General features: G+C 44.2%; 42 non-coding genes across 42 annotated transcripts; 33 read left to right on the forward strand and 9 right to left on the reverse strand.

Moving 5' to 3' along the window:
- Nucleotides 1-296: 296 nt before the first annotated feature.
- trnar-ccg (transfer RNA arginine (anticodon CCG)) lies at nucleotides 297-369 on the reverse strand. The gene has a single exon. It is a non-coding gene; the product is annotated as a tRNA-Arg (tRNA).
- Nucleotides 370-886: 517 nt separating this feature from the next.
- trnap-agg (transfer RNA proline (anticodon AGG)) lies at nucleotides 887-959 on the forward strand. The gene has a single exon. It is a non-coding gene; the product is annotated as a tRNA-Pro (tRNA).
- A 282-nt stretch (nucleotides 960-1,241) lies between these two features.
- Nucleotides 1,242-1,313, forward strand: trnap-cgg (transfer RNA proline (anticodon CGG)). Its single transcript has one exon. It is a non-coding gene; the product is annotated as a tRNA-Pro (tRNA).
- Nucleotides 1,314-2,094: 781 nt separating this feature from the next.
- trnar-ccg (transfer RNA arginine (anticodon CCG)) lies at nucleotides 2,095-2,167 on the reverse strand. The gene has a single exon. It is a non-coding gene; the product is annotated as a tRNA-Arg (tRNA).
- A 159-nt stretch (nucleotides 2,168-2,326) lies between these two features.
- On the forward strand, nucleotides 2,327-2,398 carry trnap-agg (transfer RNA proline (anticodon AGG)). Its single transcript has one exon. It is a non-coding gene; the product is annotated as a tRNA-Pro (tRNA).
- Nucleotides 2,399-3,035: 637 nt separating this feature from the next.
- Nucleotides 3,036-3,107, forward strand: trnap-cgg (transfer RNA proline (anticodon CGG)). The gene has a single exon. It is a non-coding gene; the product is annotated as a tRNA-Pro (tRNA).
- Nucleotides 3,108-3,893: 786 nt separating this feature from the next.
- On the reverse strand, nucleotides 3,894-3,966 carry trnar-ccg (transfer RNA arginine (anticodon CCG)). The gene has a single exon. It is a non-coding gene; the product is annotated as a tRNA-Arg (tRNA).
- A 159-nt stretch (nucleotides 3,967-4,125) lies between these two features.
- trnap-agg (transfer RNA proline (anticodon AGG)) lies at nucleotides 4,126-4,197 on the forward strand. Its single transcript has one exon. It is a non-coding gene; the product is annotated as a tRNA-Pro (tRNA).
- Nucleotides 4,198-4,482: 285 nt separating this feature from the next.
- On the forward strand, nucleotides 4,483-4,554 carry trnap-agg (transfer RNA proline (anticodon AGG)). Its single transcript has one exon. It is a non-coding gene; the product is annotated as a tRNA-Pro (tRNA).
- Nucleotides 4,555-4,837: 283 nt separating this feature from the next.
- On the forward strand, nucleotides 4,838-4,909 carry trnap-cgg (transfer RNA proline (anticodon CGG)). The gene has a single exon. It is a non-coding gene; the product is annotated as a tRNA-Pro (tRNA).
- Nucleotides 4,910-5,927: 1,018 nt separating this feature from the next.
- On the forward strand, nucleotides 5,928-5,999 carry trnap-agg (transfer RNA proline (anticodon AGG)). The gene has a single exon. It is a non-coding gene; the product is annotated as a tRNA-Pro (tRNA).
- Nucleotides 6,000-6,284: 285 nt separating this feature from the next.
- Nucleotides 6,285-6,356, forward strand: trnap-agg (transfer RNA proline (anticodon AGG)). The gene has a single exon. It is a non-coding gene; the product is annotated as a tRNA-Pro (tRNA).
- Nucleotides 6,357-6,638: 282 nt separating this feature from the next.
- trnap-cgg (transfer RNA proline (anticodon CGG)) lies at nucleotides 6,639-6,710 on the forward strand. Its single transcript has one exon. It is a non-coding gene; the product is annotated as a tRNA-Pro (tRNA).
- Nucleotides 6,711-7,725: 1,015 nt separating this feature from the next.
- Nucleotides 7,726-7,797, forward strand: trnap-agg (transfer RNA proline (anticodon AGG)). Its single transcript has one exon. It is a non-coding gene; the product is annotated as a tRNA-Pro (tRNA).
- Nucleotides 7,798-8,083: 286 nt separating this feature from the next.
- trnap-agg (transfer RNA proline (anticodon AGG)) lies at nucleotides 8,084-8,155 on the forward strand. The gene has a single exon. It is a non-coding gene; the product is annotated as a tRNA-Pro (tRNA).
- Nucleotides 8,156-8,439: 284 nt separating this feature from the next.
- On the forward strand, nucleotides 8,440-8,511 carry trnap-cgg (transfer RNA proline (anticodon CGG)). The gene has a single exon. It is a non-coding gene; the product is annotated as a tRNA-Pro (tRNA).
- A 1,019-nt stretch (nucleotides 8,512-9,530) lies between these two features.
- trnap-agg (transfer RNA proline (anticodon AGG)) lies at nucleotides 9,531-9,602 on the forward strand. The gene has a single exon. It is a non-coding gene; the product is annotated as a tRNA-Pro (tRNA).
- Nucleotides 9,603-9,888: 286 nt separating this feature from the next.
- Nucleotides 9,889-9,960, forward strand: trnap-agg (transfer RNA proline (anticodon AGG)). The gene has a single exon. It is a non-coding gene; the product is annotated as a tRNA-Pro (tRNA).
- A 283-nt stretch (nucleotides 9,961-10,243) lies between these two features.
- Nucleotides 10,244-10,315, forward strand: trnap-cgg (transfer RNA proline (anticodon CGG)). The gene has a single exon. It is a non-coding gene; the product is annotated as a tRNA-Pro (tRNA).
- Nucleotides 10,316-11,089: 774 nt separating this feature from the next.
- trnar-ccg (transfer RNA arginine (anticodon CCG)) lies at nucleotides 11,090-11,162 on the reverse strand. Its single transcript has one exon. It is a non-coding gene; the product is annotated as a tRNA-Arg (tRNA).
- A 159-nt stretch (nucleotides 11,163-11,321) lies between these two features.
- On the forward strand, nucleotides 11,322-11,393 carry trnap-agg (transfer RNA proline (anticodon AGG)). The gene has a single exon. It is a non-coding gene; the product is annotated as a tRNA-Pro (tRNA).
- Nucleotides 11,394-11,678: 285 nt separating this feature from the next.
- trnap-agg (transfer RNA proline (anticodon AGG)) lies at nucleotides 11,679-11,750 on the forward strand. The gene has a single exon. It is a non-coding gene; the product is annotated as a tRNA-Pro (tRNA).
- Nucleotides 11,751-12,033: 283 nt separating this feature from the next.
- trnap-cgg (transfer RNA proline (anticodon CGG)) lies at nucleotides 12,034-12,105 on the forward strand. The gene has a single exon. It is a non-coding gene; the product is annotated as a tRNA-Pro (tRNA).
- A 782-nt stretch (nucleotides 12,106-12,887) lies between these two features.
- On the reverse strand, nucleotides 12,888-12,960 carry trnar-ccg (transfer RNA arginine (anticodon CCG)). The gene has a single exon. It is a non-coding gene; the product is annotated as a tRNA-Arg (tRNA).
- A 159-nt stretch (nucleotides 12,961-13,119) lies between these two features.
- On the forward strand, nucleotides 13,120-13,191 carry trnas-aga (transfer RNA serine (anticodon AGA)). The gene has a single exon. It is a non-coding gene; the product is annotated as a tRNA-Ser (tRNA).
- A 283-nt stretch (nucleotides 13,192-13,474) lies between these two features.
- Nucleotides 13,475-13,546, forward strand: trnap-agg (transfer RNA proline (anticodon AGG)). Its single transcript has one exon. It is a non-coding gene; the product is annotated as a tRNA-Pro (tRNA).
- Nucleotides 13,547-13,829: 283 nt separating this feature from the next.
- On the forward strand, nucleotides 13,830-13,902 carry trnap-cgg (transfer RNA proline (anticodon CGG)). Its single transcript has one exon. It is a non-coding gene; the product is annotated as a tRNA-Pro (tRNA).
- Nucleotides 13,903-14,687: 785 nt separating this feature from the next.
- trnar-ccg (transfer RNA arginine (anticodon CCG)) lies at nucleotides 14,688-14,760 on the reverse strand. The gene has a single exon. It is a non-coding gene; the product is annotated as a tRNA-Arg (tRNA).
- A 159-nt stretch (nucleotides 14,761-14,919) lies between these two features.
- trnap-agg (transfer RNA proline (anticodon AGG)) lies at nucleotides 14,920-14,991 on the forward strand. The gene has a single exon. It is a non-coding gene; the product is annotated as a tRNA-Pro (tRNA).
- A 285-nt stretch (nucleotides 14,992-15,276) lies between these two features.
- Nucleotides 15,277-15,348, forward strand: trnap-agg (transfer RNA proline (anticodon AGG)). Its single transcript has one exon. It is a non-coding gene; the product is annotated as a tRNA-Pro (tRNA).
- Nucleotides 15,349-15,632: 284 nt separating this feature from the next.
- trnap-cgg (transfer RNA proline (anticodon CGG)) lies at nucleotides 15,633-15,704 on the forward strand. The gene has a single exon. It is a non-coding gene; the product is annotated as a tRNA-Pro (tRNA).
- A 786-nt stretch (nucleotides 15,705-16,490) lies between these two features.
- Nucleotides 16,491-16,563, reverse strand: trnar-ccg (transfer RNA arginine (anticodon CCG)). The gene has a single exon. It is a non-coding gene; the product is annotated as a tRNA-Arg (tRNA).
- Nucleotides 16,564-16,722: 159 nt separating this feature from the next.
- trnap-agg (transfer RNA proline (anticodon AGG)) lies at nucleotides 16,723-16,794 on the forward strand. The gene has a single exon. It is a non-coding gene; the product is annotated as a tRNA-Pro (tRNA).
- A 286-nt stretch (nucleotides 16,795-17,080) lies between these two features.
- trnap-agg (transfer RNA proline (anticodon AGG)) lies at nucleotides 17,081-17,152 on the forward strand. Its single transcript has one exon. It is a non-coding gene; the product is annotated as a tRNA-Pro (tRNA).
- Nucleotides 17,153-17,435: 283 nt separating this feature from the next.
- trnap-cgg (transfer RNA proline (anticodon CGG)) lies at nucleotides 17,436-17,507 on the forward strand. Its single transcript has one exon. It is a non-coding gene; the product is annotated as a tRNA-Pro (tRNA).
- Nucleotides 17,508-18,287: 780 nt separating this feature from the next.
- trnar-ccg (transfer RNA arginine (anticodon CCG)) lies at nucleotides 18,288-18,360 on the reverse strand. Its single transcript has one exon. It is a non-coding gene; the product is annotated as a tRNA-Arg (tRNA).
- A 159-nt stretch (nucleotides 18,361-18,519) lies between these two features.
- On the forward strand, nucleotides 18,520-18,591 carry trnas-aga (transfer RNA serine (anticodon AGA)). The gene has a single exon. It is a non-coding gene; the product is annotated as a tRNA-Ser (tRNA).
- Nucleotides 18,592-18,874: 283 nt separating this feature from the next.
- On the forward strand, nucleotides 18,875-18,946 carry trnap-agg (transfer RNA proline (anticodon AGG)). The gene has a single exon. It is a non-coding gene; the product is annotated as a tRNA-Pro (tRNA).
- Nucleotides 18,947-19,229: 283 nt separating this feature from the next.
- trnap-cgg (transfer RNA proline (anticodon CGG)) lies at nucleotides 19,230-19,301 on the forward strand. The gene has a single exon. It is a non-coding gene; the product is annotated as a tRNA-Pro (tRNA).
- A 786-nt stretch (nucleotides 19,302-20,087) lies between these two features.
- On the reverse strand, nucleotides 20,088-20,160 carry trnar-ccg (transfer RNA arginine (anticodon CCG)). Its single transcript has one exon. It is a non-coding gene; the product is annotated as a tRNA-Arg (tRNA).
- A 159-nt stretch (nucleotides 20,161-20,319) lies between these two features.
- Nucleotides 20,320-20,391, forward strand: trnap-agg (transfer RNA proline (anticodon AGG)). The gene has a single exon. It is a non-coding gene; the product is annotated as a tRNA-Pro (tRNA).
- A 285-nt stretch (nucleotides 20,392-20,676) lies between these two features.
- trnap-agg (transfer RNA proline (anticodon AGG)) lies at nucleotides 20,677-20,748 on the forward strand. The gene has a single exon. It is a non-coding gene; the product is annotated as a tRNA-Pro (tRNA).
- The last annotated feature ends 164 nt before the right edge of the window (nucleotides 20,749-20,912 follow it).

Genomic DNA, 20,912 nt, shown 5'->3' on the forward strand with positions numbered 1-20,912 from the left:
TGCAATTAGATGGCCAAAGCTCTCATTGGCACTGTTGACTTCATGGGCAAAGCATGAGTGGCAGAAGACAATTTATTGATGCTGAAGATGCAGAATCAGTCTTGATGAGTAGCAGCTACTTTTGTTGTGACTTGTGTTAAAAAAACACTTTGTGGATTCTCTTTTAAATTCGTCTTTCATAGTGATAATATGGTTATCATTATGATAATTCCAATCGTGCCGTCATCATGGATATAGTCATAGAAAAATCCTCCTTGAATTCTCACAAAGCCATCTTAAAGGTAGCCCATCAAAGACGACCCAGTTGGGACTTGAACCCACAATCCTCAGCTCCGGAGGCTGATGCCTTATCCATTAGGCCACCGGGCCTTGTTTGGCAAAGTTGGCCGTCAATCTGTAGTATCCCTTGAAGTAGTTTTTGAAGCTCAATTATCTACACTTAAGTATCTCGACAACCAGAACACGTTCCGTTATACAGGTGAGCTTCACTAAATTTGTGGTACCCACACAAAACGTGGCATACCGGAGAGGCTCGTTGGTCTAGGGGTATGATTCTCGCTTAGGGTGCGATAGGTCCCGGGTTCAATCCCGGACGAGCCTAGTCTTTTTCATTGCAAGCTGGCTGCGTTGAGCCCACCTCAAAACTGCTGAGGTTTTGAAATAATTACTTTGTTCATCTGTACTACAACATAAGCCCAGATTCAGTCAAAGGTCAAGTGTTTTTTTTTTCCTTGTACAGACCATACTCAGAGTCGCTGCCTTCCAGGAAATGCGGCTTCCTAACGGCAAGCGTTTTCTATTAAAATTAGTGCCTGCCCAATCTTTTAGAGGGCAACATTCAGTGACTGTACATGTGTACACACGTAGCTGTTGGTGTTCGCAGTCAGGCTCGTTGGTCTAGGGGTATGATTCTCGCTTAGGGTGCGAGAGGTTCCGGGTTCAAATCCCGGACGAGGCCAGCCGTTTCAAAGCAAGCTGGCTACGTTGAGCTTAGATAAAAACTACTGTGGTTTTGAAATAATTACTGTTGTTCATCTGTACTACAACATATCCCAGATTCAGTCAAAGGTCGTGTTATTTTCTTCCTTGTGCAGGCCATACTCAGAGTCGCTGCCTTCCAGGAAATGCGGCTTCCTAACGACAAGTGTTTTCTATTAAAACTAGTGCCTGCCCAATCTTTTAGAGGGCCACATTAAGTGACTGTAGATGTGCACACATGTAGCCATAGGTGATTCTGGTCTGGCTCGTTGGTCTAGGGGTATGATTCTCGCTTCGGGTGCGAGAGGTCCCGGGTTCAAATCCCGGACGAGCCCAGCCGTTTCAAAGCAAGCTAACTTCCTCGGCTTCCTAACAACAAACACTTTCTATTTCAATTATATTCAATTCCCGACTGAGCCCTCTAGCATTTAGAATGAGTTCAAGGGTTTTCTGACACTGTTTCCGATGGTTGCTTTGCTTTAACAACCATTTGATATCAGAACTTTTGCTGCAGACAACATGGTGCTTGATGTCACGTTCTCTAGCATCAGAGGCTGATACTTCGGCCAAACTGAACTTTCTGCAGGGGTTTTGGGATTCAAACCATTTTACATCAGTCATAGTTGAATTAAAACCATGAGCACAGAAATACATGTCCTTGGAGTTTCTTTGTACAGTCATTGACCTTTTGCTTAGAGCTAGCTCATTCAACCACGTCCTTGGACGGAGGCTGATGCCTTATGGTTCAAAGTCAAGCCTAAGATATAGTCTGTATGCTGCTGTTGACTTTTAGAGCCCTTCACTGGTGTGCCGTGCGTTTTTCTGCAATTAGATGGCCAAAGCTCTCATTGGCACTGTTGACTTCAAGGGCAAAGCATGAGTGGCAGAAGACAATTTATTGATGCTGAGGATGCAGAATCAGTCTTGATGAGTAGACAGCTACTTTTGTTGTGACTTGTGTTAAAAAACACTTTGTGGAATTCTCTTTTAAATTCGTCTTTCATAGTGATATATGGTTGTCATTATGATAATTCCAATCGTGCGGTCATCATGAATATAGTCATATATCCTCCTTGAAATTCTCACAAAGCCATCTTAAAGGTAGCTCATCAAAGACGACCCAGGTGGGACTTGAACCCACAACCCTCAGCTCCGGAGGCTGATGCCTTATCCATTAGGCCACCGGGCCTTGTTTGGCAAAGTTGGCCGTCAATCTGTAGTATCCCTTGAAGTAGTTTTTGAAGCTCAAATATCTACACTTAAGTATCTCGACAACAGAACACGTTCCGTTATACAGGTGAGCTTCACTAAATTTGTGGTACCCACACAAAACATGGCATACCGGAGAGGCTCGTTGGTCTAGGGGTGTGATTCTCGCTTAGGGTGCGAGAGGTCCCGGGTTCAAATCCCGGACGAGCCCAGTCGTTTCATAGCAAGCTTGCTGCGTTGAGCCCACCTCAAAACTGCTGAGTTTTTGAAATAATTACTTTTGTTCATCTGTACTACAACATAGCCCAGATTCAGTCAAAGGTCAAGTGTTTTTTTCCTTGTACAGACCATACTCAGAGTCGCTGCCTTCCAGGAAATGCGGCTTCCTAACGGCAAGCGTTTTCTATTAAAATTAGTGCCTGCCCAATCTTTTAGAGGGCAACATTCAGTGACTGTACATGTGTACACACGTAGCTGTTGGTGTTCGCAGTCAGGCTCGTTCGTCTAGGGGTATGATTCTCGCTTAGGGTGCGAGAGGTCCCGGATTCAAATCCCGGACGAGCCCAGCCGTTTCAAAGCAAGCTGGCTACGTTGAGGTTAGATAAAAACTACTGTGGTTTTGAAATAATTACTTTTGTTCATCTGTACTACAACATATCCCAGATTCAGTCAAAGGTCGTGTTTTTTTTTTCCTTGTACAGGCCATACTCAGAGTCGCTGCCTTCCAGGAAATGCGGCTTCCTAACGGCAAGTGTTTTCTATTAAAACTAGTGCCTGCCCAATCTTTTAGAGGGCCACATTAAGTGACTGTAGATGTGTACACACGTAGCCATAGGTGATTCTGGTCTGGCTCGTTGGTCTAGGGGTATGATTCTCGCTTCGGGTGCGAGAGTTCCCGGGTTCAAATCCCGGACGAGCCCAGCCGTTTCAAAGCAAGCTAACTTCCTCGGCTTCCTAACAACAAACGCTTTCTATTTCAATTATATTCAATTCCCGACTGAGCCCTCTAGCATTTAGAATGAGTTCAAGGGTTTTCTGACACTGTTTCCGATGGTTGCTTTGCTTTAACAAACATTTGATATCAGAAGTTTTGCTGCAGACAACATGGTGCTTGATGTCACGTTCTCTAGCATCAGAGGCTGATACTTTGGCCAAATTGAACTTTCTGCAGGGGTTTTGGGATTCAAACCATTTTACATCAGTCATAGTTGAATTAAAACGATGAGCACAGAAATACATGTCCTTGGAGTTTCTTTGTACAGTCATTGACCTTTTGCTTAGAGCTAGCTCATTCAACCACGTCCTTGGACGGAGGCTGATGCCTTATGGTTCAAAGTCAAGCCTAAGATATAGTCTGTATGCTGCTGTTGACTTTTAGAGCCCTTCACTGGTGTGCCGTGCGTTTTTCTGCAATTAGATGGCCAAAGCTCTCATTGGCACTGTTGACTTCATGGGCAAAGCATGAGTGGCAGAAGACAATTTATTGATGCTGAAGATGCAGAATCAGTCTTGATGAGTAGACAGCTACTTTTGTTGTGACTTGTGTTAAAAAAACACTTTGTGGAATTCTCTTTTAAATTCGTCTTTCATAGTGATATATGGTTATCATTATGATAATTCCAATCGTGCCGTCATCATGGATATAGTCATAGAAAAATCCTTCTTGAAATTCTCACAAAGCCATCTTAAAGGTAGCCCATCAAAGACGACCCAGTTGGGACTTGAACCCACAATCCTCAGCTCCGGAGGCTGATGCCTTATCCATTAGGCCACCGGGCCTTGTTTGGCAAAGTTGGCCGTCAATCTGTAGTATCCCTTGAAGTAGTTTTTGAAGCTCAAATATCTACACTTAAGTATCTCGACAACAGAACACGTTCCGTTATACAGGTGAGCTTCACTAAATTTGTGGTACCCACACAAAACATGGCATACCGGAGAGGCTCGTTGTTCTAGGGGTATGATTCTCGCTTAGGGTGCGAGAGGTCCCGGGTTCAAATCCCGGACGAGCCCAGTCTTTTCATTGCAAGCTCGCTGCGTTGAGCCCTCCTCAAAACTACTGAGGTTTTGAAATAATTACTTTTGTTCATCTGTACTACAACACAGCCCAGATTCAGTCAAAGGTCAAGTGTTTTTTTTTTCCTTGTACAGACCATACTCAGAGTCGCTGCCTTCCAGGAAATGCGGCTTCCTAACGGCAAGCGTTTTCTATTAAAATTAGTGCCTGCCCAATCTTTTAGAGGGCAACATTCAGTGACTGTACATGTGTACACACGTAGCTGTTGATGTTCGCAGTCAGGCTCGTTGGTCTAGGGGTATGATTCTCGCTTAGGGTGCGATAGGTCCCGGGTTCAAATCCCGGACGAGCCCAGCCGTTTCAAAGCAAGCTGGCTACGTTGAGCTTAGATAAAAACTACTGTGGTTTTGAAATAATTACTGTTGTTCATCTGTACTACAACATATCCCAGATTCAGTCAAAGGTCGTGTTATTTTCTTCCTTGTGCAGGCCATACTCAGAGTCGCTGCCTTCCAGGAAATGCGGCTTCCTAACGACAAGTGTTTTCTATTAAAACTAGTGCCTGCCCAATCTTTTAGAGGGCCACATTAAGTGACTGTAGATGTGCACACATGTAGCCATAGGTGATTCTGGTCTGGCTCGTTGGTCTAGGGGTATGATTCTCGCTTCGGGTGCGAGAGGTCCCGGGTTCAAATCCCGGACGAGCCCAGCCGTTTCAAAGCAAGCTAACTTCCTCGGCTTCCTAACAACAAACGCTTTCTATTTCAATTATATTCAATTCCCGACTGAGCCCTCTAGCATTTAGAATGAGTTCAAGGGTTTTCTGACACTGTTTCCGATGGTTGCTTTGCTTTAACAACCATTTGATATCAGAACTTTTGCTGCAGACAACATGGTGCTTGATGTCACGTTCTCTAGCATCAGAGGCTGATACTTCGGCCAAATTGAACTTTCTGCAGGGGTTTTGGGATTCAAACCATTTTACATCAGTCATAGTTGAATTAAAACCATGAGCACAGAAATACATGTCCTTGGAGTTTCTTTGTACAGCCATTGACCTTTTGCTTAGAGCTAGCTCATTCAACCACGTCCTTGGACGGAGGCTGATGCCTTATGGTTCAAAGTCAAGCCTAAGATATAGTCTGTATGCTGCTATTGACTTTTAGAGCCCTTCACTGGTGTGCCGTGCGTTTTTCTGCAATTAGATGGCCAAAGCTCTCATTGGCACTGTTGACTTCATGGGCAAAGCATGAGTGGCAGAAGACAATTTATTGATGCTGAAGATGCAGAATCAGTCTTGATGAGTAGACAGCTACTTTTGTTGTGACTTGTGTTAAAAAAACACTTTGTGGAATTCTCTTTTAAATTCTTCTTTCATAGTGATATATGGTTATCATTATGATAATTCCAATCGTGCGGTCATCATGGATATAGTCATTGAAAAATCCTCCTTGAAATTCTCACAAAGCCATCTTAAAGGTAGCCCATCAAAGACGACCCAGGTGGGACTTGAACCCACAATCCTCAGCTCCGGAGGCTGATTCCTTATCCAATAGGCCACCGGGCCTTGTTTGGCAAAGTTGGCCGTCAATCTGTAGAATCCCTTGAAGTAGTTTTTGAAGCTCAAATATCTGCACTTAAGTATCTCGACAACAGAACAAGTTCCGTTATACAGGTGAGCTTCACTAAATTTGTGGTACCCACACAAAACATGACATACCTGAGAGGCTCGTTGGTCTAGGGGTATGATTCTCGCTTAGGGTGCGAGAGATCCAGGGTTCAAATCCCGGACGAGCCCAGTCGTTTCATAGCAAGCTGGCTGCGTTGAGCCCACCTCAAAACTGCTGAGGTTTTGAAATAATTACTTTTGTTCATCTGTACTACAACATAGCCCAGATTCAGTCAAAGGTCAAGTGTTTTTTTTTTCCTTGTACAGACCATACTCAGAGTCGCTGCCTTCCAGGAAATGCGGCTTCCTAACGGCAAGCGTTTTCTATTAAAATTAGTGCCTGCCCAATCTTTTAGAGGGCAACATTCAGTGACTGTACATGTGTACACACGTAGCTGTTGGTGTTCGCAGTCAGGCTCGTTGGTCTAGGGGTATGGTTCTCGCTTAGGGTGCGAGAGGTCCCGGGTTCAAATCCCGGACGAGCCCAGCCGTTTCAAAGCAAGCTGGCTACGTTAAGCTTAGATAAAAACTACTGTTGTTTTGAAATAATTACTGTTGTTCATCTGTACTACAACATATCCCAGATTCAGTCAAAGGTCGTGTTTTTTTTTCCTTGTGCAGGCCATACTCAGAGTCGCTGCCTTCCAGGAAATGCGGCTTCCTAACGACAAGTGTTTTCTATTAAAACTAGTGCCTGCCCAATCTTTTAGAGGGCCACATTAAGTGACTGTACATGTGTACACACGTAGCCATAGGCAATTCTGGTCTGGCTCGTTGGTCTAGGGGTATGATTCTCGCTTCGGTTGCGAGAGGTCCCGGGTTCAAATCCCGGACGAGCCCAGCCGTTTCAAAGCAAGCTAACTTCCTCGGCTTCCTAACAACAAACGCTTTCTATTTCAATTATATTCAATTCCCGACTGAGCCCTCTAGCATTTAGAATGAGTTCAAGGGTTTTCTGACACTGTTTTACGATGGTTGCTTTGCTTTAACAACCATTTGATATCAGAACTTTTGCTGCAGACAACATGGTGCTTGATGTCACGTTCTCTAGCATCAGAGGCTGATACTTCGGCCAAATTGAACTTTCTGCAGGGGTTTTGGGATTCAAACCATTTTACATCAGTCATAGTTGAATTAAAACGATGAGCACAGAAATACATGTCCTTGGAGTTTCTTTGTACAGTCATTGACCTTTTGCTTAGAGCTAGCTCATTCAACCACGTCCTTGGACGGAGGCTGATGCCTTATGGTTCAAAGTCCAGCCTAAGATATAGTCTGTATGCTGCTGTTGACTTTTAGAGCCCTTCACTGGTGTGCCGTGCGTTTTTCTGCAATTAGATGGCCAAAGCTCTCATTGGCACTGTTGACTTCATGGGCAAAGCATGAGTGGCAGAAGACAATTTATTGATGCTGAAGATGCAGAATCAGTCTTGATGAGTAGACAGCTACTTTTGTTGTGACTTGTGTTAAAAAAACACTTTGTGGAATTCTCTTTTATATTCGTCTTTCATAGTGATATATGGTTATCATTATGATAATTCCAATCGTGCGGTCATCATGGATATAGTCATATATCCTCCTTGAAATTCTCACAAAGCCATCTTAAAGGTAGCCCATCAAAGACGATCCAGGTGGGACTTGAACCCACAATCCACAGCTCCGGAGGCTGATGCCTTATCCATTAGGCCACCGGGCCTTGTTTGGCAAAGTTGGCCGTCAATCTGTAGTATCCCTTGAAGTAGTTTTTGAAGCTCAAATATCTACACTTAAGTATCTCGACAACAGAACACGTTCCGTTATACAGGTGAGCTTCACTAAATTTGTGGTACCCACACAAAACATGGCATACCGGAGAGGCTCGTTGGTCTAGGGGTATGATTCTCGCTTAGGGTGCGAGAGGTCCCGGGTTCAAATCCCGGACGAGCCCAGTCGTTTCATAGCAAGCTGGCTGCGTTGAGCCCACCTCAAAACTGCTGAGGTTTTGAAATAATTACTTTTGTTCATCTGTACTACAACATAGCCCAGATTCAGTCAAAGGTCAAGTGTTTTTTTTTTTCCTTGTACAGACCATACTCAGAGTCGCTGCCTTCCAGGAAATGCGGCTTCCTAACGGCAAGCGTTTTCTATTAAAATTAGTGCCTGCCCAATCTTTTAGAGGGCAACATTCAGTGACTGTACATGTGTACACACGTAGCTGTTGGTGTTCGCAGTCAGGCTCGTTGGTCTAGGGGTATGTTTCTCGCTTAGGGTGCGAGAGGTCCCGGGTTCAAATCCCGGACGAGCCCAGCCGTTTCAAAGCAAGCTGGCTACGTTAAGCTTAGATAAAAACTATTGTCGTTTTGAAATAATTACTGTTGTTCATCTGTACTACAACATATCCCAGATTCAGTCAAAGGTCGTGTTTTTTTTTTTCCTTGTGCAGGCCATACTCAGAGTCGCTGCCTTCCAGGAAATGCGGCTTCCTAACGACAAGTGTTTTCTATTAAAACTAGTGCCTGCCCAATCTTTTAGAGGGCCACATTAAGTGACTGTACATGTGTACACACGTAGCCATAGGCGATTCTAGTCTGGCTCGTTGGTCTAGGGGTATGATTCTCGCTTCGGTTGCGAGAGGTCCCGGGTTCAAATCCCGGACGAGCCCAGCCGTTTCAAAGCAAGCTAACTTCCTCGGCTTCCTAACAACAAACGCTTTCTATTTCAATTATATTCAATTCCCGACTGAGCCCTCTAGCATTTAGAATGAGTTCAAGGGTTTTCTGACACTGTTTTACGATGGTTGCTTTGCTTTAACAACCATTTGATATCAGAACTTTTGCTGCAGACAACATGGTGCTTGATGTCACGTTCTCTAGCATCAGAGGCTGATACTTCGGCCAAATTGAACTTTCTGCAGGGGTTTTGGGATTCAAACCATTTTACATCAGTCATAGTTGAATTAAAACGATGAGCACAGAAATACATGTCCTTGGAGTTTCTTTGTACAGTCATTGACCTTTTGCTTAGAGCTAGCTCATTCAACCACGTCCTTGGACGGAGGCTGATGCCTTATGGTTCAAAGTCCAGCCTAAGATATAGTCTGTATGCTGCTGTTGACTTTTAGAGCCCTTCACTGGTGTGCCGTGCGTTTTTCTGCAATTAGATGGCCAAAGCTCTCATTGGCACTGTTGACTTCATGGGCAAAGCATGAGTGGCAGAAGACAATTTATTGATGCTGAAGATGCAGAATCAGTCTTGATGAGTAGACAGCTACTTTTGTTGTGACTTGTGTTAAAAAAACACTTTGTGGAATTCTCTTTTAAATTCTTCTTTCATAGTGATATATGGTTATCATTATGATAATTCCAATCGTGCGGTCATCATGGATATAGTCATTGAAAAATCCTCCTTGAAATTCTCACAAAGCCATCTTAAAGGTAGCCCATCAAAGACGATCCAGGTGGGACTTGAACCCACAATCCTCAGCTCCGGAGGCTGATTCCTTATCCATTAGGCCACCGGGCCTTGTTTGGCAAAGTTGGCCGTCAATCTGTAGTATCCCTTGAAGTAGTTTTTGAAGCTCAAATATCTGCACTTAAGTATCTCGACAACAGAACACGTTCCGTTATACAGGTGAGCTTCACTAAATTTGTGGTACCCACACAAAACATGGCATACCGGAGAGGCTCGTTGGTCTAGGGGTATGATTCTCGCTTAGGGTGCGAGAGGTCCCGGGTTCAAATCCCGGATGAGCCCAGTCGTTTCATTGCAAGCTGGCTGCGTTGAGCCCACCTCAAAACTCCTGAGGTTTTGAAATAATTACTTTTGTTCATCTGTACTACAACATAGCCCAGATTCAGTCAAAGGTCAAGTGTTTTTTTTTTTCCTTGTACAGACCATACTCAGAGTCGCTGCCTTCCAGGAAATGCGGCTTCCTAACGGCAAGCGTTTTCTATTAAAATTAGTGCCTGCCCAATCTTTTAGAGGGCAACATTCAGTGACTGTACATGTGTACACACGTAGCTGTTGGTGTTTGCAGTCAGGCTCGTTGGTCTAGGGGTATGATTCTCGCTTAGGGTGCGAGAGGTCCCGGGTTCAAATCCCGGACGAGCCCAGCCGTTTCAAAGCAAGCTGGCTACGTTGAGCTTAGATAAAAACTGCTGTGTTTTTGAAATAATTACTGTTGTTCATCTGTACTACAACATATCCCAGATTCAGTCAAAGGTCGTGTTTTTTTCTTCCTTGTGCAGGCCATACTCAGAGTCGCTGCCTTCCAGGAAATGCGGCTTCCTAACGACAAGTGTTTTCTATTAAAACTAGTGCCTGCCCAATCTTTTAGAGGGCCACATTAAGTGACTGTAGATGTGTACACACGTAGCCATAGGTGATTCTGGTCTGGCTTGTTGGTCTAGGGGTATGATTCTCGCTTCGGGTGCGAGAGGTCCCGGGTTCAAATCCCGGACGAGCCCAGCCGTTTCAACGCAAGCTAACTTCCTCGGATTCCTAACAACAAACGCTTTCTATTTCAATTATATTCTTTCCCGACTGAGCCCTCTAGCATTTAGAATGAGTTCAAGGTTTTCTGACACTGTTTCCGATGGTTGCTTTGCTTTAACAACCATTTGATATCAGAACTTTTGCTGCAGACAACATGGTGCTTGATGTCACTTTCTCTAGCATCAGAGGCTGATACTTCGGCCAAATTGAACTTTCTGCAGGGGTTTTGGGATTCAAACCATTTTACATCAGTCATAGTTGAATTAAAACCATGAGCACAGAAATACATATCCTTGGAGTTTCTTTGTACAGTCATTGACCTTTTGCTTAGAGCTAGCTCATTCAACCACGTCCTTGGACGGAGGCTGATGCCTTATGGTTCAAAGTCAAGCCTAAGATATAGTCTGTATGCTGCTGTTGACTTTTAGAGCCCTTCACTGGTGTGCCGTGCGTTTTTCTGCAATTAGATGGCCAAAGCTCTCATTGGCACTGTTGACTTCATGGGCAAAGCATGAGTGGCAGAAGACAATTTATTGATGCTGAAGAATCAGTCTTGATGAGTAGACAGCTACTTTTGTTGTGACTTGTGTTAAAAAAACACTTTGTGGAATTCTCTTTTATATTCGTCTTTCATAGTGATATATGGTTATCATTATGATAATTCCAATCGTGCGGTCATCATGGATATAGTCATATATCCTCCTTGAAATTCTCACAAAGCCATCTTAAAGGTAGCCCATCAAAGACGACCCAGGTGGGACTTGAACCCACAATCCTCAGCTCCGGAGGCTGATGCCTTATCCATTAGGCCACCGGGCCTTGTTTGGCAAAGTTGGCCGTCAATCTGTAGTATCTCTTGAAGTAGTTTTTGAAGCTCAAATATCTACACTTAAGTATCTCGACAACAGAACACGTTCCGTTATACAGGTGAGCTTCACTAAATTTGTGGTACCCACACAAAACATGGCATACCGGAGAGGCTCGTTGGTCTAGGGGTATGATTCTCGCTTAGGGTGCGAGAGGTCCCGGGTTCAAATCCCGGACGAGCCCAGTCGTTTCATAGCAAGCTGGCTGCGTTGAGCCCACCTCAAAACTGCTGAGGTTTTGAAATAATTACTTTTGTTCATCTGTACTACAACATAGCCCAGATTCAGTCAAAGGTCAAGTGTTTTTTTTTTCCTTGTACAGACCATACTCAGAGTCGCTGCCTTCCAGGAAATGCGGCTTCCTAACGGCAAGCGTTTTCTATTAAAATTAGTGCCTGCCCAATCTTTTAGAGGGCAACATTCAGTGACTGTACATGTGTACACACGTAGCTGTTGGTATTCGCAGTCAGGCTCGTTGGTCTAGGGGTATGATTCTCGCTTAGGGTGCGAGAGGTCCCGGGTTCAAATCCCGGACGAGCCCAGCCATTTCAAAGCAAGCTGGCTACGTTGAGCTTAGATAAAAACTACTGTGGTTTTGAAATAATTACTGTTGTTCATCTGTACTACAACATATCCCAGATTCAGTCAAAGGTCGTGTTTTTTTCTTCCTTGTACAGGCCATACTCAGAGTCGCTGCCTTCCAGGAAATGCGGCTTCCTAACGACAAGTGTTTTCTATTAAAACTAGTGCCTGCCCAATCTTTTAGAGGGCCACATTAAGTGACTGTAGATGTGCACACATGTAGCCATAGGTGATTCTGGTCTGGCTCGTTGGTCTAGGGGTATGATTCTCGCTTCGGGTGCAAGAGGTCCCGGGTTCAAATCCCGGACGAGCCCAGCCGTTTCAAAACAAGCTAACTTCCTCGGCTTCCTAACAACAAACGCTTTCTATTTCAATTATATTCAATTCCCGACTGAGCCCTCTAGCATTTAGAATGAGTTCAAGGGTTTTCTGACACTGTTTCCGATGGTTGCTTTGCTTTAACAACCATTTGATATCAGAACTTTTGCTGCAGACAACATGGTGCTTGATGTCACGTTCTCTAGCATCAGAGGCTGATACTTCGGCCAAATTGAACTTTCTGCAGGGGTTTTGGGATTCAAACCATTTTACATCAGTCATAGTTGAATTAAAACCATGAGCACAGAAATACATGTCCTTGGAGTTTCTTTGTACAGTCATTGACCTTTTGCTTAGAGCTAGCTCATTCAACCACGTCCTTGGACGGAGGCTGATGCCTTATGGTTCAAAGTCAAGCCTAAGATATAGTCTGTATGCTGCTGTTGACTTTTAGAGCCCTTCACTGGTGTGCCGTGCGTTTTTCTGCAATTAGATGGCCAAAGCTCTCATTGGCACTGTTGACTTCATGGGCAAAGCATGAGTGGCAGAAGACAATTTATTGATGCTGAAGATGCAGAATCAGTCTTGATGAGTAGACAGCTACTTTTGTTGTGACTTGTGTTAAAAAAACACTTTGTGGAATTCTCTTTTAAATTCGTCTTTCATAGTGATATATGGTTGTCATTATGATAATTCCAATCGTGCGGTCATCATGAATATAGTCATATATCCTCCTTGAAATTCTCACAAAGCCATCTTAAAGGTAGCTCAACAAAGATGACCCAGGTGGGACTTGAACCCACAATCCTCAGCTCCGGAGGCTGATGCCTTATCCATTAGGCCACCGGGCCTTGTTTGGCAAAGTTGGCCGTCAATCTGTAGTATCCCTTGAAGTAGTTTTTGAAGCTCAAATATCTACACTTAAGTATCTCGACAACAGAACACGTTCCGTTATACAGGTGAGCTTCACTTAATTTGTGGTACCCACACAAAACATGGCATACCGGAGAGGCTCGTTGGTCTAGGGGTATGATTCTCGCTTAGAGTGCGAGAGGTCCCGGGTTTAAATCCCGGACGAGCCCAGTCGTTTCATAGCAAGCTTGCTGCGTTGAGCCCACCTCAAAACTGCTGAGTTTTTGAAATAATTACTTTTGTTCATCTGTACTACAACATAGCCCAGATTCAGTCAAAGGTCAAGTGTTTTTTTTCCTTGTACAGACCATACTCAGAGTCGCTGCCTTCCAGGAAATGCGGCTTCCTAACGGCAAGCGTTTTCTATTAAAATTAGTGCCTGCCCAATCTTTTAGAGGGCAACATTCAGTGACTGTACATGTGTACACACGTAGCTGTTGGTGTTCGCAGTCAGGCTCGTTGGTCTAGGAGTATGATTCTCGCTTAGGGTGCGAGAGGTCCCGGGTTCAAATCCCGGACGAGCCCAGCCGTTTCAAAGCAAGCTGGCTACGTTGAGCTTAGATAAAAATTACTGTGGTTTTGAAATAATTACTTTTGTTCATCTGTACTACAACATATCCCAGATTCAGTCAAAGGTCGTGTTTTTTTTTTCCTTGTACAGGCCATACTCAGAGTCGCTGCCTTCCAGGAAATGCGGCTTCCTAACGGCAAGTGTTTTCTATTAAAACTAGTGCCTGCCCAATCTTTTAGAGGGCCACATTAAGTGACTGTACATGTGTACACACGTAGCCATAGGCGATTCTGGTCTGACTCGTTGGTCTAGGGGTATGATTCTCGCTTCGGTTGCGAGAGGTCCCGGGTTCAAATCCCGGACGAGCCCAGCCGTTTCAAAGCAAGCTAACTTCCTCGCCTTCCTAACAACAAACGCTTTCTATTTCAATTATATTCAATTCCCGACTGAGCCCTCTAGCATTTAGAATGAGTTCAAGGGTTTTCTGACACTGTTTCCGATGGTTGCTTTGCTTTAACAACCATTTGATATCAGAACTTTTGCTGCAGACAACATGGTGCTTGATGTCACGTTCTCTAGCATCAGAGGCTGATACTTCGGCCAAATTGAACTTTCTGCAGGGGTTTTGGGATTCAAACCATTTTACATCAGTCATAGTTTAATTAAAACGATGAGCACAGAAATACATGTCCTTGGAGTTTCTTTGTACAGTCATTGACCTTTTGCTTAGAGCTAGCTCATTCAACCACGTCCTTGGACGGAGGCTGATGCCTTATGGTTCAAAGTCAAGCCTAAGATATAGTCTGTATGCTGCTGTTGACTTTTAGAGCCCTTCACTGGTGTGCCGTGCGTTTTTCTGCAATTAGATGGCCAAAGCTCTCATTGGCACTGTTGACTTCATGGGCAAAGCATGAGTGGCAGAAGACAATTTATTGATGCTGAAGATGCAGAATCAGTCTTGATGAGTAGACAGCTACTTTTGTTGTGACTTGTGTTAAAAAAACACTTTGTGGAATTCTCTTTTAAATTCTTCTTTCATAGTGATATATGGTTATCATTATGATAATTCCAATCGTGCGGTCATCATGGATATAGTCATTGAAAAATCCTCCTTGAAATTCTCACAAAGCCATCTTAAAGGTAGCCCATCAAAGACGACCCAGATGGGACTTGAACCCACAATCCTCAGCTCCGGAGGCTGATTCCTTATCCATTAGGCCACCGGGCCTTGTTTGGCAAAGTTGGCCGTCAATCTGTAGTATCCCTTGAAGTAGTTTTTGAAGCTCAAATATCTGCACTTAAGTATCTCGACAACAGAACACGTTCCGTTATACAGGTGAGCTTCACTAAATTTGTGGTACCCACACAAAACATGGCATACCGGAGAGGCTCGTTGGTCTAGGGGTATGATTCTCGCTTAGGGTGCGAGAGATCCAGGGTTCAAATCCCGGACGAGCCCAGTCGTTTCATAGCAAGCTGGCTGCGTTGAGCCCACCTCAAAACTGCTGAGGTTTTGAAATAATTACTTTTGTTCATCTGTACTACAACATAGCCCAGATTCAGTCAAAGGTCAAGTGTTTTTTTTTTCCTTGTACAGACCATACTCAGAGTCGCTGCCTTCCAGGAAATGCGGCTTCCTAACGGCAAGCGTTTTCTATTAAAATTAGTGCCTGCCCAATCTTTTAGAGGGCAACATTCAGTGACTGTACATGTGTACACACGTAGCTGTTGGTGTTCGCAGACAGGTTCGTTGGTCTAGGGGTATGATTCTCGCTTAGGGTGCGAGAGGTCCCGGGTTCAAATCCCGGACGAGCCCAGCCGTTTCAAAGCAAGCTGGCTACGTTAAGCTTAGATAAAAACTACTGTCGTTTTGAAATAATTACTGTTGTTCATCTGTACTACAACATATCCCAGATTCAGTCAAAGGTCGTGTTTTTTTTTTTCCTTGTGCAGGCCATACTCAGAGTCGCTGCCTTCCAGGAAATGCGGCTTCCTAACGACAAGTGTTTTCTATTAAAACTAGTGCCTGCCCAATCTTTTAGAGGGCCACATTAAGTGACTGTACATGTGTACACACGTAGCCATAGGCGATTCTGGTCTGGCTCGTTGGTCTAGGGGTATGATTCTCGCTTCGGTTGCGAGAGGTCCCGGGTTCAAATCCCGGACGAGCCCAGCCGTTTCAAAGCAAGCTAACTTCCTTGGCTTCCTAACAACAAACGCTTTCTATTTCAATTATATTCAATTCCCGACTGAGCCCTCTAGCATTTAGAATGAGTTCAAGGGTTTTCTGACACTGTTTCCGATGGTTGCTTTGCTTTAACAACCATTTGATATCAGAACTTTTGCTGCAGACAACATGGTGCTTGATGTCACGTTCTCTAGCATCAGAGGCTGATACTTCGGCCAAATTGAACTTTCTGCAGGGGTTTTGGGATTCAAACCATTTTACATCAGTCATAGTTGAATTAAAACGATGAGCACAGAAATACATGTCCTTGGAGTTTCTTTGTACAGTCATTGACCTTTTGCTTAGAGCTAGCTCATTCAACCACGTCCTTGGACGGAGGCTGATGCCTTATGGTTCAAAGTCCAGCCTAAGATATAGTCTGTATGCTGCTGTTGACTTTTAGAGCCCTTCACTGGTGTGCCGTGCGTTTTTCTGCAATTAGATGGCCAAAGCTCTCATTGGCACTGTTGACTTCATGGGCAAAGCATGAGTGGCAGAAGACAATTTATTGATGCTGAAGATGCAGAATCAGTCTTGATGAGTAGACAGCTACTTTTGTTGTGACTTGTGTTAAAAAAACACTTTGTGGAATTCTCTTTTAAATTCTTCTTTCATAGTGATATATGGTTATCATTATGATAATTCCAATCGTGCGGTCATCATGGATATAGTCATTGAAAAATCCTCCTTGAAATTCTCACAAAGCCATCTTAAAGGTAGCCCATCAAAGACGACCCAGGTGGGACTTGAACCCACAATCCTCAGCTCCGGAGGCTGATTCCTTATCCATTAGGCCACCGGGCCTTGTTTGGCAAAGTTGGCCGTCAATCTGTACTATCCCTTGAAGTAGTTTTTGAAGCTCAAATATCTGCACTTAAGTATCTCGACAACAGAACACGTTCCGTTATACAGGTGAGCTTCACTAAATTTGTGGTACCCACACAAAACATGGCATACCGGAGAGGCTCGTTGGTCTAGGGGTATGATTCTCGCTTAGGGTGCGAGAGGTCCCGGGTTCAAATCCCGGATGAGCCCAGTCGTTTCATTGCAAGCTGGCTGCGTTGAGCCCACCTCAAAACTCCTGAGGTTTTGAAATAATTACTTTTGTTCATCTGTACTACAACATAGCCCAGATTCAGTCAAAGGTCAAGTGTTTTTTTTTTTCCTTGTACAGACCATACTCAGAGTCGCTGCCTTCCAGGAAATGCGGCTTCCTAACGGCAAGCGTTTTCTATTAAAATTAGTGCCTGCCCAATCTTTTAGAGGGCAACATTCAGTGACTGTACATGTGTACACACGTAGCTGTTGGTGTTTGCAGTCAGGCTCGTTGGTCTAGGGGTATGATTCTCGCTTAGGGTGCGAGAGGTCCTGGGTTCAAATCCCGGACGAGCCCAGCCGTTTCAAAGCAAGCTGGCTACGTTGAGCTTAGATAAAAACTGCTGTGTTTTTGAAATAATTACTGTTGTTCATCTGTACTACAACATATCCCAGATTCAGTCAAAGGTCGTGTTTTTTTCTTCCTTGTGCAGGCCATACTCAGAGTCGCTGCCTTCCAGGAAATGCGGCTTCCTAACGACAAGTGTTTTCTATTAAAACTAGTGCCTGCCCAATCTTTTAGAGGGCCACATTAAGTGACTGTAGATGTGTACACACGTAGCCATAGGTGATTCTGGTCTGGCTTGTTGGTCTAGGGGTATGATTCTCGCTTCGGGTGCGAGAGGTCCCGGGTTCAAATCCCGGACGAGCCCAGCCGTTTCAACGCAAGCTAACTTCCTCGGATTCCTAACAACAAACGCTTTCTATTTCAATTATATTCTTTCCCGACTGAGCCCTCTAGCATTTAGAATGAGTTCAAGGTTTTCTGACACTGTTTCCGATGGTTGCTTTGCTTTAACAACCATTTGATATCAGAACTTTTGCTGCAGACAACATGGTGCTTGATGTCACGTTCTCTAGCATCAGAGGCTGATACTTCGGCCAAATTGAACTTTCTGCAGGGGTTTTGGGATTCAAACCATTTTACATCAGTCATAGTTGAATTAAAACCATGAGCACAGAAATACATGTCCTTGGAGTTTCTTTGTACAGTCATTGACCTTTTGCTTAGAGCTAGCTCATTCAACCACGTCCTTGGACGGAGGCTGATGCCTTATGGTTCAAAGTCAAGCCTAAGATATAGTCTGTATGCTGCTGTTGACTTTTAGAGCCCTTCACTGGTGTGCCGTGCGTTTTTCTGCAATTAGATGGCCAAAGCTCTCATTGGCACTGTTGACTTCATGGGCAAAGCATGAGTGGCAGAAGACAATTTATTGATGCTGAAGATGCAGAATCAGTCTTGATGAGTAGACAGCTACTTTTGTTGTGACTTGTGTTAAAAAAACAGTTTGTGGAATTCTCTTTTAAATTCGTCTTTCATAGTGATATATGGTTGTCATTATGATAATTCCAATCGTGCGGTCATCATGAATATAGTCATATATCCTCCTTGAAATTCTCACAAAGCCATCTTAAAGGTAGCTCAACAAAGATGACCCAGGTGGGACTTGAACCCACAATCCTCAGCTCCGGAGGCTGATGCCTTATCCATTAGGCCACCGGGCCTTGTTTGGCAAAGTTGGCCGTCAATCTGTAGTATCCCTTGAAGTAGTTTTTGAAGCTCAAATATCTACACTTAAGTATCTCGACAACAGAACACGTTCCGTTATACAGGTGAGCTTCACTAAATTTGTGGTACCCACACAAAACATGGCATACCGGAGAGGCTCGTTGGTCTAGGGGTATGATTCTCGCTTAGAGTGCGAGAGGTCCCGGGTTTAAATCCCGGACGAGCCCAGTCGTTTCATAGCAAGCTTGCTGCGTTGAGCCCACCTCAAAACTGCTGAGTTTTTGAAATAATTACTTTTGTTCATCTGTACTACAACATAGCCCAGATTCAGTCAAAGGTCAAGTGTTTTTTTTCCTTGTACAGACCATACTCAGAGTCGCTGCCTTCCAGGAAATGCGGCTTCCTAACGGCAAGCGTTTTCTATTAAAATTAGTGCCTGCCCAATCTTTTAGAGGGCAACATTCAGTGACTGTACATGTGTACACACGTAGCTGTTGGTGTTCGCAGTCAGGCTCGTTGGTCTAGGGGTATGATTCTCGCTTAGGGTGCGAGAGGTCCCGGGTTCAAATCCCGGACGAGCCCAGCCGTTTCAAAGCAAGCTGGCTACGTTGAGCTTAGATAAAAATTACTGTGGTTTTGAAATAATTACTTTTGTTCATCTGTACTACAACATATCCCAGATTCAGTTAAAGGTAGTGTTTTTTTTTTCCTTGTACAGGCCATACTCAGAGTCGCTGCCTTCCAGGAAATGCGGCTTCCTAACGGCAAGTGTTTTCTATTAAAACTAGTGCCTGCCCAATCTTTTAGAGGGCCACATTAAGTGACTGTACATGTGTACACACGTAGCCATAGGCGATTCTGGTCTGGCTCGTTGGTCTAGGGGTATGATTCTCGCTTCGGTTGCGAGAGGTCCCGGGTTCAAATCCCGGACGAGCCCAGCCGTTTCAAAGCAAGCTAACTTCCTCGCCTTCCTAACAACAAACGCTTTCTATTTCAATTATATTCAATTCCCGACTGAGCCCTCTAGCATTTAGAATGAGTTCAAGGGTTTTCTGACACTGTTTCCGATGGTTGCTTTGCTTTAACAACCATTTGATATCAGAACTTTTGCTGCAGACAACATGGTGCTTGATGTCACGTTCTCTAGCATCAGAGGCTGATACTTCGGCCAAATTGAACTTTCTGCAGGGGTTTTGGGATTCAAACCATTTTACATCAGTCATAGTTGAATTAAAACGATGAGCACAGAAATACATGTCCTTGGAGTTTCTTTGTACAGTCATTGACCTTTTGCTTAGAGCTAGCTCATTCAACCACGTCCTTGGACGGAGGCTGATGCCTTATGGTTCAAAGTCAAGCCTAAGATATAGTCTGTATGCTGCTGTTGACTTTTAGAGCCCTTCACTGGTGTGCCGTGCGTTTTTCTGCAATTAGATGGCCAAAGCTCTCATTGGCACTGTTGACTTCATGGGCAAAGCATGAGTGGCAGAAGACAATTTATTGATGCTGAAGATGCAGAATCAGTCTTGATGAGTAGACAGCTACTTTTGTTGTGACTTGTGTTAAAAAAACACTTTGTGGAATTCTCTTTTAAATTCTTCTTTCATAGTGATATATGGTTATCATTATGATAATTCCAATCGTGCGATCATCATGGATATAGTCATTGAAAAATCCTCCTTGAAATTCTCACAAAGCCATCTTAAAGGTAGCCCATCAAAGACGACCCAGATGGGACTTGAACCCACAATCCTCAGCTCCGGAGGCTGATTCCTTATCCATTAGGCCACCGGGCCTTGTTTGGCAAAGTTGGCCGTCAATCTGTAGTATCCCTTGAAGTAGTTTTTGAAGCTCAAATATCTGCACTTAAGTATCTCGACAACAGAACACGTTCCGTTATACAGGTGAGCTTCACTAAATTTGTGGTACCCACACAAAACATGGCATACCGGAGAGGCTCGTTGGTCTAGGGGTATGATTCTCGCTTAGGGTGCGAGAGATCCAGGGTTCAAATCCCGGACGAGCCCAGTCGTTTCATAGCAAGCTGGCTGCGTTGAGCCCACCTCAAAACTGCTGAGGTTTTGAAATAATTACTTTTGTTCATCTGTACTACAACATAGCCCAGATTCAGTCAAAGGTCAAGTGTTTTTTTTTTCCTTGTACAGACCATACTCAGAGTCGCTGCCTTCCAGGAAATGCGGCTTCCTAACGGCAAGCGTTTTCTATTAAAATTAGTGCCTGCCCAATCTTTTAGAGGGCAACATTCAGTGACTGTACATGTGTACACACGTAGCTGTTGGTGTTCGCAGACAGGTTCGTTGGTCTAGGGGTATGATTCTCGCTTAGGGTGCGAGAGGTCCCGGGTTCAAATCCCGGACGAGCCCAGCCGTTTCAAAGCGAGCTGGCTACGTTAAGCTTAGATAAAAACTACTGTCGTTTTGAAATAATTACTGTTGTTCATCTGTACTACAACATATCCCAGATTCAGTCAAAGGTCGTGTTTTTTTTTTTCCTTGTGCAGGCCATACTCAGAGTCGCTGCCTTCCAG

The sequence above is a fragment of the Pseudorasbora parva genome, chromosome 4 (assembly GCF_024679245.1).
Source record: "Pseudorasbora parva isolate DD20220531a chromosome 4, ASM2467924v1, whole genome shotgun sequence".
Taxonomy (NCBI): domain Eukaryota; kingdom Metazoa; phylum Chordata; class Actinopteri; order Cypriniformes; family Gobionidae; genus Pseudorasbora; species Pseudorasbora parva.